The sequence below is a fragment of the Mya arenaria genome, chromosome 13, assembly GCF_026914265.1.
Source record: "Mya arenaria isolate MELC-2E11 chromosome 13, ASM2691426v1".
NCBI classification, from domain to species: Eukaryota; Metazoa; Mollusca; class Bivalvia; order Myida; family Myidae; genus Mya; species Mya arenaria.
The window spans coordinates 43,422,710-43,437,588 of NC_069134.1; positions in this window are offsets into that span (position 1 = coordinate 43,422,710).

The window sequence follows — 14,879 nt, forward strand, 5'->3', positions numbered from 1 at the left end:
AATAACAAAGGCAGAGTTTGTTACATGTTTAATTTCTATAAATAGCATATTTTATTGCTAAAGCCAAATATTTGCACAACTGCATAGATTTGTTACACCATGTATGAGGATATAAAGACAATGACAATAGTATGACTTATCGCAATAATAAAAGACATTGAAGTTATGATCTTGTTGTCTCCAGAGTGTCTTAATGCTGTTTTAGGATCAACAGCAGCTAATGTATATACTTTACGGTATATGTTTATTAGTTTTTCAATAGCTTTATTTCAGTAAGGTCATCTCCATGTAATTCAGGGTTTTAGAAAATCAGATACCCCTCCAGATCATCCTACGTTCGTTTATGCAACATCTTCGCTCTGTATATTAAATAGATATATAGTGGAATTAAACTTATTTGATTTTGCTATTTGTTTTTTTAATGTATTGCTTTTTGTTAATAATTTTTTATGAGAATGGGGAAGAAAAACTTGTTTTCTTTAAATAATTTACTACGGTCTTCCGGTTAGAAGAAAACGTTACATAACTGTAAAATACAAGAGGCTTGCAGGGTGGTTATAAGTCGCTAAAGAAGATAAATAACTGAAAACATATTATATAGTTGCGATACAGAAGTGTGTTGTATAAGGAAAGCAATGTTAAAAAAGTATCAAGAAAATTATTTTCAAAATATCATCTTATAAGTGCCTCCCGTAGGCTGGCCGACTTAACTATAAGCCAAAACGCTTTATTTCATTTATTTCTTCGACATTTTAATTCAACACAATTATATTTGATTGTTGTCAAAACTGAGATTAAATATCTAACGCCGAAAAACTTGATTAAAGGGCACTTTTCAGAGTTGATTGTTTTCCAGCTGTAACAACACCAACACGCGTTGATATAGTTGTGTAAACACGTCTTACATGTTACTATGTTGTTTGTCTTTTCGCTTTGCCACTAAACCGGGTTAATGTTTAAACTTTTTGCTTCTGAGCATGTTTCTGTAGCTTTTTGCATATATATATTTGCATTGGATAAAAAGCAAGAACGTTTAAGGATATAAGATTGAAAATTCCATATTTAAATATCACCGCAATTTATTGTCCAATTGTCAAAGTTGCTAGATGTCATGTAAATAAAGTTGTCAATCTAATGTGGATTGTCAAGTTAAATATTAAAGCTGAATATATTTTTACATTATCTGCTCAGTTTGTAAAATCATTAATCATTGTCAACATATAAATTTCATCAACCTACATTATGACTGTGCTGTGAACACTATCGAAATGGTAAACTTTATATCGTACGCATTCACAAGAATAAACAAGATTTTTACCGAACGAAACCAGTTAATTTATTAAGATCTGTGTTCTCTAGGGAAATTTCATGCGCCAACTACTAAAGCAATTACTGAGTTGATACGATCACCCCTGCAAATGTAAGAGAGCTATTCCAGGAATCCCGAACGCATTTCGCCTTGTTTCCTTCATGAATCTCTTTAATTGGAGACACTAAATAAGTTATCAGCTTCGGCAAGTTAAGTTTAAAAGTTTGTGGCACATGCGGCATTGGCATGCCTTTTGCCAGTTCAAACGTAGTCATGGGGACATACCTAACATAAACATATTAAAAAACACAACGAGTAAAGTGTCAAGAGTGCAACAAACATATTTGCCCATCTTTATAACGCATTTATCGTGCGCTCGTATTTTATTTGGTCGTAATATTTTTTTAAACAAACTAGGGCTGATATTCAATATTGGTCTTGATTGAACCTAAGAACGATGTACCTCATGGGATAAGCTGTTATAAATAACTGACCAATAGAGTGAATGAAGTAAATGATGTATGAAAATAAGGTTGACTGAAGTTTAATATTGGATACCGGCCTAGTTTTACAAGGATATACGAATTGATATCTTAATTTGATTTCTGACACTTAATAAGCATTAAACTGAATTGCCTTACATTTTCCGAAGTTTGGTCGTACGCCTGTTGAAAAGCTGGTCCATAAAGTTCGTATATAATTTAGGTTAACAGCTTTAACGAGAAAGTACACCCATTTACGCATGTATAAACAGATATGGTTATTGGTTTACCGATTAAGCACCAACGTTCGGTCTGTACCACCGAATAGGACGGATCTTCCAACCGAATTATTTCTGTGAGTTTCGCTATTTTTTATAAACTATTCATCTGCTTGTCCCGTGCCCAAACATGCGCATATATAGCATGTAGATTTCAATTATTATTGTCCTAATTCACCATTTCGCTGCGACTATACTATTCTTAAAGACTCAAAACAATTTTGAAGTAAACAGATTTCATGTTAAGGATAGATTTATCATCTAACACTATGTCGAGGACGGAAATTATTTTAAAAAAACGCAGTCGGCAGTACAATTCAATGTCTGAAAATAATACGGTTCAAACAATCCATTCGTATTAATTTAAACTGCAAAACGTTGAGTTACAAGTATATGACAAATATATTTAAGGACTATGATAGTTGTATGGAGAATGATGTGTAAGTCAGGGCAACACATCTTGGTTTTTTATAAATGCTCCTCCAGTATTGTGCAGGTATCACTATAATAATACGCTATGGGACTAAATAAATTTGATTTTAATGTCTTGTGGCGGATCCGTGGTCTAGTGGTGTTACAACTGACTGTCATTCCAGGGGCAACATGTACGATTCCCTGCCGCACCACTGAAAATACTAATCGTCTTCCGTGAGGGACGTAAATGAGGTTACCATGTGTGAAAAGCACATGTTTTCAAGACCGTTTTTTTTGCTATTTACTTTTCCTTTAATAATATGTATAAACTCATAACAATCACGTATATAGCAGATTTGTCTAGACGAAAATGCTGCCGACGATGCAACACACATATGTTTTAGTCGAACAGTACTGTATGGCAATAATATGTTCGTGTCTGCAAAACGTTTAGAGATTATAATTATCGTGTCTGTATTTTTCTTAATTCAAAAAATTATTCTAGTTCTTTTGAAGTATATACGTACCTGTTGCTACAATTAAACGTTTCTATTGCAATATACTAGTTAGCTTTAGCTTAATAATAATGTCCATAATGAGAAAACGACAGAACGTGCCACCTGGCAGGAATCGAGCTCTCGACTTTTTTAATTGAGGTTTCTAACTAGTGAAGAATAACTAACCAAAAACACAGATCAGATCATCAATAATAATATACGACGGTAAAGTTCTCCCGACGGACTTACTAGAAGATAGACATCAAAAGACTAAGCTAAGATTAACAGCGGTGGTATATCAATTATTTACAACCTCATGTTTATAATTGATATCCATATATACAGCTCCTTAGATTAGAACATGTTATAAATTGTTTCTAACCTCGGATGTACTTTCGTTGTTTATGATAATAGTTTTATCTCTTAAATATGAATCAACAAGTACAAACAAATCAATTTGTGTGTTAGCTTATTATTATTAATAGGCCTAGTTTACTCAAACGATCATATCGTTTTGATTGTGATACGCTTTATGGAATAAATACAGTTTGTGAAAAAAAGGCATTTAGTATGACTAATGCAACTTGTCTAATAACGATCGAATGTCTCATTTAACTTACTGTTTGAAGGAAAATTAAGTGCAAATTAATGACAGATTTCCATATTAATTCATTAAATATGCCGGCGCCGATAAAACTCCAAAAGTTTACACGAGACAAACATCCGAAGTTTAGCAAAACATATTAAAAAAAACAGGGGAAATGCAAAATATAAGAAGTTGACAAAAAACTGACATTTTACAATTAAAGAAATACAGGTAGGCCGGATATAAATTCAATAATGTTTCTGCTTCAAAATTATATATATATATCCGAACGTCGATCTGTTTTTTTACTGAAATCTAAAAAATTAATAACAGTTAACATTTCTTCTGCAAATGGCCGCGCTTTCCCAAGATAGCATAATGCAACTGAACTTCCAACCACAACAAGAAGGCAATTTGCTACCTGAGGTATCCAAGCTCCATGGATTATGAACATAAGGTTCTTTTATTCTCAGGAGTATAAATGCTTTAATACCGTCCCTTGATGGTAGGGTATGTTCTTTATGCGATTTCAGGACGATTGAGCAAAAAAAGCAGTCAATAGCAAAACCTTAACAGGTTTACCATTTCAAGACCAACAGAAAAGCATGGTTAACATTAATCAAACAATGATCAAGCAAGAATAAGACAACCATAACCATTCGATACCTAAGACGAGAGGTGTTCGGGAAAGGTTACGACAACAATTATTTTCTATTTCTCTCTTCAAAAGTTATAATAACACTTAATATACTGCATATTTTCTGGAAAAGTTAATTACTCAACTAGTTCGTCCGTCAGTCTTGTTGCTTTATTCATAGCTGCATACTTCATAGGCTTTCGACACAACCTAAATGTTCTACATTCTTCACTATAAGGAACACAAAAGTCATAATTGAATAGTGCGAACCTTGTTATGCGAGACAGTTGACACATAATGTCATTTCACGCTAACCTAGCCTTGCTTATGTACTAAGCACCAACGAAGGATGAGTAGTGAAATATCATAATTTTGTATCGATCTCGGAGCTATTGGAAAAGGTATAAAAAACCGAAAAAATCTGTGAACAAAGCAAATGTGTACAAATACGGAAGATGGAAAACACAGATAAGTATAGGTCTGCTTTGTGATCGATGAAATGGTTACGACAGTAAAGGATTCGCTGAATGCAGGTTGCCTTGTAATAGTGAGATATATTGTTGGTATTTGAAGCTCTGAAGTGGCCGCTGCTAATGCTTTACGATGATTCTTGCAATGCGCAAGATTCCGCGCCCTGAGCCCGAAACTGCTTGCAATATAACATTAAGTGAAATCGCACGAAAACCGCACGATTATGTTTATAAAATACACCCTGTATGTGTCTATATAAGCGCGTCTAAATATAGTATGCCAATACTATGAACTGCAAATTCTAAGACACTGTTCAGAAATATCAAGGAAAACAACGTTTGATCATAACTTCACTTGTGGACAAGAAGGTTAATATTCAAAGTGATAATTAAGTAATTAAGCAAAAGCTGTCATTGTCATCAGTGAAAAATGCCTAAACAGTGCGAGACAGATTAATTGAATATGCCTACAATCAGGAAGAACTCGACAAAACTATAACCATACATACAGGTACCCATTATTGTTGACTTCAAATGCATGTGTGTGCAAGGAGGGGGAGGCGAACGTTGGGATTTGGGACTTCCTCGCAACACATCTAGAGATCAGGACCTAAGAGTTGCACCCGACATGTCGCCCGTAAATGCCGAGTGATAGTTTCGACGAATGAGCTTTTGCCAATTGGAAGACGTAGTTGTTGCGTATTAATGTCCACATCCTGCCAAAGGTTGCGATCGTTCTAAGATTTCATAATGAAAAACTAATATTGACTTTGAAACTCAAACAGTGCCCTAGAAAATGTTCAATACTGAAACGCTTTTAAAAAAGAAAGTATCTCGCATTTCCCGGATAAAAACGATTTACGGACGCTGTACCAGTGTGAGTCCTTCGTATTATGATTATGTTTGGTTTAAGGCCGAAAAAATGTATCATATAAAAGGTCATCACTTAACGTCTGCATAGTACAGACGTTATTAAAGCTTTGCTTCAAGACAATACAATCTATGAGACATAACTTAACAACGATGTTAATGATCGCACATATGAAACACATCAACATATACTGCTCAAAGTAGTCTTCGTTGATTCCTTAAGGCAAATGGCATCGCCATGTACTATTGCTCGCACATCAGTGTATGATAAATGCTCTGTTCTTGTTCTTTTTGATGGATATAGTTTGTATGAAAGTTATATTCTAACACTACTATAGATTCAATATATCCACATTAATAAGGTCGGCACCAAGTAGGTCGAATGCAATAAAGCATGTACAATTAAATGTCCAAAGATAAAACAAATCGATTTTTGATGTCTAAATTAAGACAAAATATATTTAAATGTTACGAAACAGTGAAAACAAATTCAAAAACTACTTTATGTTTTCTACAACTATTAATAGCACTTTTTATATGAAAAATCAGCCCCGTCGAGTGTTTGTGTCGGCTTTGTGACATAAAGATAAGAGGATTGCATGACAAACACGCGGGTTTAATTGAAAATATGGCAAACAAACTAACGACGAGCATAATATTGAAAATACAATCTCCGTATTATGACTGTGGCTGAGTTTTCATTGACAGTAAAGATTATCAAAATCACCATAGAACTCGGACTTCAGTGTTACCTCTCAGGGTCAGATACACCACACATTAGTGTAGTGCTTGACCCTCCTAATCGTACTATGTCGTTGCATCGTTATCGGCTAACGCGCGTGCTCTTGGGTCAGATTTCTATCCGATCGGAAACACATGAAAGATAAAATCAGTCCTTGTCGATTGAAATTGATACAGTTGGTATGGAATTTATATGCTTAACTACTTAAATTTCAATGTATACACGTTACTAAGATTTGCACCATAACGATCGAATACTATGAGACATGCATAAAATGAAACCCAATGATAGACATTTTTTTCAAAATCCCCTTTGTATAACAATGCTACAGACCAAACACTACCCATATTTTCACTCGAAACCGAACCTTTATATGCCGAACAGTTGTGCCAGGCTATTTTAAAGCCTTCATTGCATGACAAAGTTACAACCCAGATAAGCCCAAGTATAATGCATATTCATATATGCACCATGATAAGCCACTAAGTAAGATCTCAAGCTTTGATGTAGAGACTTGGATCTTGCGCATTGGTACGATGTATGTGCATTAATTTTAAGCTAGGTCATTTTACAATCGGAATACGCATGACAAACGTACAGCCCTGACGAAACGGACCGTGTTTTTTTTTCAATATGCCCTCATTTGGAGGCATTAAAATGTTTTAAATACACAGCGTTTGTAAATTTCTAACAAAACTATTTCTAACCAAACTTGAAACTTTTTGTTGTTGTCATGTTAATAGTTTTGTCGAATGAGCTTTTACCAATTTCAATACGTAGCTGTTGCTTTTTAATTTCCACGTTTTGCCGAAGGTTGAGATCGTTTTAGGATTTCATAATGCAAAATTAGTATTCACTTTAAAACTCCAACATTGCCCTCGAAAATGTTCAATGCTGATACGCTGAAACGTCTCTCGCAGTTCCTTGATAATAACGATTTACGGACACCGTACGCGTGCGAGTCCTACATAGTGTGATAATGTTCCTTTCAAGTCCGGCTTAAGATGTATAAGGTCATGACAATTCTTTATAGCACAGATGTATTAACCGTTCTGCTTCAAAACAATACTGACTATGAGACAAAATTATACATTGACAATTCTGATATACTGCACAAAGTAGTATTCGCTAATTCCTTATAGCAAATGGCATTCTCATATACTATAACTTTGATAAAGTTGCTCGCATATTTGGTATGATAAATGTTCATTAAATAAAGCATGACTTTTTAGTGGTTTTACATAAACGGAATTAGCTTGACCTTGTTCTTTTGGGTGGATACAGCTTGTATGAAATTTATATTCTAAAACTACTTTACATTCAATATGAACACGTTACTAAGATTGACACCATACCCTTCTTTTCCAATATGGCATGCTTAAGAAAAAGCCAAAAGATATAGATTTGATTTTAGATGTCTGGAATGGAGACAAAATTGGTAACCGTGTTATAAAATATTGAATACAAATTTTAAATCAGTGAATTGTTTTCTAAAACTATTTATAGCACAAGTGATATGAAACGCAACCCCGTCGAGTGTTTGTGTTAGCTTTGTGACATAAAGATAAAGTTAAATGCATGACAAACACGCGGGCTTAATTGATAATATAAAAAATAACAACGAGGAGGATGTTAAAAAAGCAATCTGCGCATTATGCCTGTGGCTGAGTTGTTCAGGACGATAAAGATTTTCGGAATCTAATTCAATATTCCAATTGAAACTAGTGCAAATAGCCCAGGAGGCACAACAGCCTACTATTAATCACATCATTAATGCAAGAGTAACAGCAGGGACAAGCAATTAAACCAATTCATATCGAACTCACAATCATGAAATTACTGGGATGCAGACGAAAGCAAAATTCAAGCATATGTCTGCATAAGTGCAACTCACTTACTTCACCATATTGGGCCGCCATTTCAAAACTGAATTATAATTAAGAACACATTAGAAAAATATTCCATAGTACGGTCAGATAACACCAATCATTTGTGCATGATAAAAAACTATTGGATCAACACATTGATACTATCATAGAACTATAAAGATATCCCATTAAAACGCTCCTATAACTAATTTTGAGGACATTCTTTTCAGATCATTTCAGCTGTTATATGTTTTATTTCTTACCACAGAAATGAGATTGAACGGCAACCAAGTTGTAAAAAACAAAACAAAATGAAAACAATTTAATCATGAGCAGGTGCAGGTTGACCGTGCAATTATTTATTTTATTTATTTTCTTTCCTTTTAATATGTTTTTGTTTGATTTTTTTTAGTGTAGTTTATGTTTTTATAATAATTCTATCTGAATCTAAATGATAAACGAATGCGTTCCAGTGATCGATATCAATTAAGCAGTGGAATAAAAGTGATATTTCACTGTTTCAAACGTTTAAGTATCAAATCAATATGTTTAACTGTTTCGATACTTAAGCCCGCGTATACCTCCAAATATAACGCCAGAACGTACAGGGCTCGGATAAAATATCAACGGCTTCAATTTTCAAAATGACGTTTCATTCGCATATATTTTGGGCGTTTTTCTGGAAAACTACAAAAATCTGTCATTTCATTTCCTTTTTAGCCGTATAGGTAAGAGAAATATGTTGTTGTTGTTGTTGTTTTTCAGAATAAGTTTGCAGTTCATTTCAGATTGCAAACAGAGAAAGAAACACTATGCTGAATTTTGATTAAGAAGTGAGAGCGAGGTACCGTTAAGAATTATTCAAATATCATTTTATTTCACTGATAAATCTTCATTATCCAAGGGAAAGAAAATGATTAAGTCTTAAAATGAAGATTTGAGCTCAACTTTAAAAGAAACAGGCAACGATGCAAACTGTCTTAAAAGCCATTAAAAAGTATGTTATTATCTAACTATATCATTGAAGAGCGTATTTCTAAAAGTTGTTAGTATATGCTATAAATATTAAATAACCTGTTAACTGAGAATAACACCTGTAAGCTTAACTTGCTTCTGCACAATTTTTCAATGATGAATTATCATTTTTACTTCATGAACAAGACCAGAACACGAACAACGCACGAACGGAGGTAAAATAAGAGAATCCATATCACTTTGTGGAAAAACAGTTCAAACAAAAAATCCATTAATCGCTTAAAGGCAAGTGATTATTGCACTCCTACCTTCGTCTCATTGGCTTTAAGTGGCACTTATTTGTACTCAACACATGAAACATTTATATACCAATTAAATTATTAGATGTGAGCAATGTCATTTGCCGCCTTGCTAAGGCGGTGTCTGTGGTTCGGTTTGATAAAAGTGTGCGCTATCCATTGCTCGAGCTGTACGTACAGAGACATAGTATAGAGCACAAATATCTTAGAAGGTCCAATTATGCCCGCTTTATGTAATATATGTTATAGTACCAATTACGTAGCCTGGTGTTTAGATGGATACTATAATTGTATAACCCTCTACATAAACTGTTTTAATAAGTTTGCTTTCGTATGACTTATTGTATTTCTTTTTCTTTACATGACAATCAATATGACATTGACCATTGGCGATGGAGTTAGACACTAGTTGTTCACACAATCTTTTAATTTCAGGTCGATTCCACGGTCAATGAGTCAATCGTATAAATTAATATGTCTTTCCATGTTAAATTATCAAGAAAGATATCATGTTTTGTATAATGAAAAATAGCATAAATAGAGTTAAGCCAACGTTATTGCTTTTGTAAATATTTTTGGAAGTACTCCTTTCTAAATTGGTAAAAAAAATCAGGAAAATATGTTGTGATTGCCCAAATTCATGTATTGCAAAAACGTGTGAAGAGGTGAAATGGTCTCTTTAAGCCTGCATCATACATAAACAATAATAAATAATTGAGTAGTAGACATTTAGCTCCGTTTATAACACGATAACTATTGGCGCATGTGCAACTAACATTTTATTACATTCAAATGAATAACGCGGGTGCTCGCGCTAAATCAGGTTTCATGATCTATGATAATAAGGTATTATAATGTTGCTGTATTCTGTCTCTGTACAATTTGGGAACATAAGTCACTAGGATCCCTCGGTCAAAGTAGTACTCAGACTTCAGTATTACCTCTCACGGTCTGATACACCACACTTTAATGTAGTGATTGACCCTCATAAACGTCGTGTGTCGTTGTATCGTTATCGGCTTACGCGCGTGCCCTTGGGTAAGATTTTTTACGGCCGATCGAAATGGTGTGATGTTATAAGTTTCAAATAAACAGCGTTTGCAAATTTCTAACAAAACTATATTAAACCAAACTTGAAACTAGTTTCCATAGTTGTCATGTTAATAGTTTCGACGAGTGAGCTTTTACCAATCGTAAAAGGTAGTTGTTGCTTTTTGATGTCCACATTTTGCCAACGGCTGCGATCGTCCTAAGTTTTCATAATGAAAAATTAATATTCACGTTGAAACTCAAACAGAACCCTAGAAAATTAATAATACTGATACGATATCGATTATTCGTCTCTTGCATTTTCCCGGATAATAACGATTTACGGATGTCGTAGCAGTGTCAGTCCTAGGTATTGTGATTATGTTTCATTAGAATCCGACTAATATGCCTATAGTCATGAGAACTCTAAGATCAACGCTTGCGTAGAACAGATGTTTTGCTTCAAGATAATAATGCCTGTGAGACATAGAGATAAAATGCTGGCAATGATGGCACATATAGTACACTCATATCAACATAAACTTCACATAGTAATCATCGCTGATACCTTGTGACAAATGACATCGTCATGTACTATCATTATGATAGTTCGGCTCGTACATTAGTTCATTATCAATGCGCATTAAGAAAGCACGACTATTTGTAGTGATATTGACATAAATGGGACGATACTGTCCTAGTTAGTTTGGGATGAATACATTTTGTATTATAGTTATATTCTAAAACTAATTTAGATTTAATATCTACACGTTTCTAAGATTGAAGCCATTCCGTTCGATTCCAAAATGGCATTTATAAGATAAAGCCCAAAGATATATATTTGATTTTAGATGTCTGGATTGAAGACAAAGTTGGTAACCATGTTATGAAATATTGAATACAAATTCGAAATTCTTTTATTGTTTTCTAAACTATTTATAGCACTTGCTATATGAAAAATCAACCCCGTCGAGTGTTTGTGTCAGCTTTGTGACATTAGATAAGTGGAATACACAACAACCTACTACGAATCACATCAATAATGCAAGAGTAACAGCAGGGACAAGAAATAAAACCAATTCATATCGAACTCAAAATCATAGCATTACTGGAGTGCAGACGAATGCAAAAATCAAACTTATGTCTGGATAAGTGCAATTCACTTCCTCTACCGTATTGGACCGCTATTTTCAATCTTTATTTAGAACAAATTAGAACAATATTCTGTAGCACCGTCAGATAACACCAATCATTTGTGCATGATAAAAAAAACTTGGGTCAACACATTGAAACTATCATAGAAACAAAACAAAATCACGCTGCTATGATTTATTTTGAGAACATTATATTCCTTTCAGATGATGTTAGTTGTAATATGTGTTATTGATTAACACGGAAATGATGTTGAACGGCGATCAAGTTTTTAAAACAAAACAAAAAGAAAACAATTTAATCATGAGCACGTGCAAGTTAAACGTGCTATTTTTTCATTTTAAAATGTTCCTGTTTGGAACAATATTTATTTCGATATAATAATTACAATTAGTTTAGTTCTACAAATTTGACCATAATCAAAATTAACAAAGACCAATTACGTAATGCATTGAAACAGAAAAACATGTAAATTATGCACAAAACAATAGTGTACACAGAATTGAGAAGAAAGCATTGAGGCTTATACTATGTCTCTTTTCTGATACTATGTCTCTCTTCTGATACTATGTCTCTCTTCTGTTCCTGTTTGGTTAGTTTTATGGTAGTTCATGTTTTACAATAGTTTTATCAGAAATGTAAATGATAACGATAATTCTTAGCTTGAGATTGTATGCGTTCCGCTGTTCTATAATATCAATTAAACAGTGAAATTAAAATGATATTTTACTGTTTCAAACAGTTAGGTATCAATTCAATATGTTACACTGTTCTAAAATTTAAGCCCGATTTTACTTCCAAATACAACGCAAGAGCGCATAGGGCTGGGATACAAAATCAACGACATCATTGCCGAAATGACGTTTCGTTCGCAAAAATATGGGCGTTTTCTGGCAAACTACAATAATCTTGTCATTTATTATCTTTTAAGCAGTATTATTAACAGGAATATGTTGTTGTTGTTTTTCATAGTTAAATTGCAGAACATTTCAGATTGCAAAGAGGAACGGAAACTATCCTGACGTTTGATTCAGAAGTGAGAGGCGGATACAGTATAAAACAGCACAAATATCATTTTATTTCAATGATAAATCTTCATAATCCAACGGAAAGCAAATAGTTAGGGTTTAAAGTCAAAGAAAGAAACAGGCAACGATGCAAACTGTCTTATCTAACTATATCATTTAAGAGAATATCTCAAATAGTTATTATTATATAATGAAAAATAAATATAGTAAAAAACTGAAGAAAAGTATGCTGTGATTGCACAAATGCAGATTCTGCAAATTGTGTGAAGTGGTAGAAATAGCTTACTTAAAGCCTGCACAATAGAGGAAAATTGATAAATGTTTGAGTTGTAGACTTTCAACTCCGTTTATAACTATTGGCGCATGTGCATTTAACATTCCAATACAATCACACAAATAACGCGGGTTCTCGCGCTAAATTAAAATCAGGTTCCATGATCCGTGATAATAAGAGGTTTTATAATATTGGTATATTCTGTCGCTTAACAATTTGGGAACATAAGTCACTAGAATCCTACGGACAAAGTAGTACTCAGACCTCATTATTACCTCTCATGGTCAGGACACCACACATTAAGGTAGTGCTTGACTCTCATAAACGTCTTGTCGTTGTATCGTTATCTGTTTTCGCGCGTGCCCTAGGGTCAGATCGGAAACAAATAAAAGAAAAAAATCAGTCCTTGTCGATTGGAATTGATACAGTTTGTATGGAATTTGTATTTTTAAAACTACTTTGAATTCAGTATATACACGTTACTTAGATTTGCACCATTCCTATCGAATACTATAAGCCATGCATCAGATAAAACCCAAAAATAGACATTCAAGTTCTACCCAAAAGTTGATTTGCATGCTATAATTAATGAATAGAAGCTACATATTAGTTGAAAGGTTATGAAGTTAAATTAGATTGTTAGACACGCGGGCGTCATCGACAATCTAAAAACTAACGACGAGCACATTATTGAAAATACATTCGGCTCATTTTGCCTTAAGTTGAGTTGTCCTGGACGATAAAGTATTTTCTAGAATCTAGTTCAATATGCCAATGAAAACTAGTGTGACAAGCCCAGAGGGCAAAAATACCTATTACGAATCACATCAATAATGCAATAGACACAGTAGAACCGCAATTTCGTGATGACAAATCATAATGCTTTTTGTAAGGGACAATGACAATCGAGGATTTTTCTGTCAATTATCTTTACGTTCTAGAAAGATTCTGACAAATGCACCAACAATCACCAAAAGTATGAGTCCAATTTAGGCGCAGGCTGAGGAATCTCGCTCTATTTTCTGTAGATCTTGAAAATTGATGTCTAACATATACATACTTTGGAAAAATGAACACCAATACAAATTACATGTCCGAGATACTTGGGTTACCTCATTGATACCATCAAATACTTGGGTTACCTCATTGATACCATCAAACAACTTTGAAAATAAATCATATCATCACGCTTATTTTGACTGTTATTCCATTGCGCTAATCCAAGCAAATATCTATCTTCAAATTCATCTGGGACAAGAAGCCAGACAAAGTAAAAAGATATATTGTGTACCAAACCCACGAAAACGGTGGACTAAAACTTACAAATGTCGAACTTTTTCTTAACACCATTAAAGTTGTCTGGGTATAAAGATATTTAGACGACAAAAACAAAAGTCAATGGAAAACAAACCTTAAAAAGGAGCTTTTACATTGTGGAAATAAATTTATTTAAATTAATAATAAATTAATTTTTCAAATATAGATTTTTGAATGTGAATTAGGCAATGTCATAATAAACAAAATTTCCAAAAGATTGTTCATTCATTAATGATGTCCTCAAAGCCTAGAGTAAAATTAATCAAATCTATGACTAAAACTCATTGAAAACAGCTTAAACAGTAATATGGAATTACTAAAAAATTTGCAATCTAGGGAATACTCTGTTTTTCAAACAATGGATGAAAAAGGTATTAAGTATCTTGAACATGTTTTTGACTATAGAACAACAGTTTCTACGAATTTAATCAAATACAATACCTATACAATATCAGGAATACAGATTTAATAAATTATGAAATACTTTTTCGATCAATTTCATTACATATTAAAACACATCTGATTTCATATGGGATTATTCACACTAATATTAAACAATTTAAAGAAAAAGTTGAACATGATACAAACAAACAAACTTTTGTATTCAATTTTGTTGCACAATATTCTTCAATCGAGTTCAGAAGCAAAATGG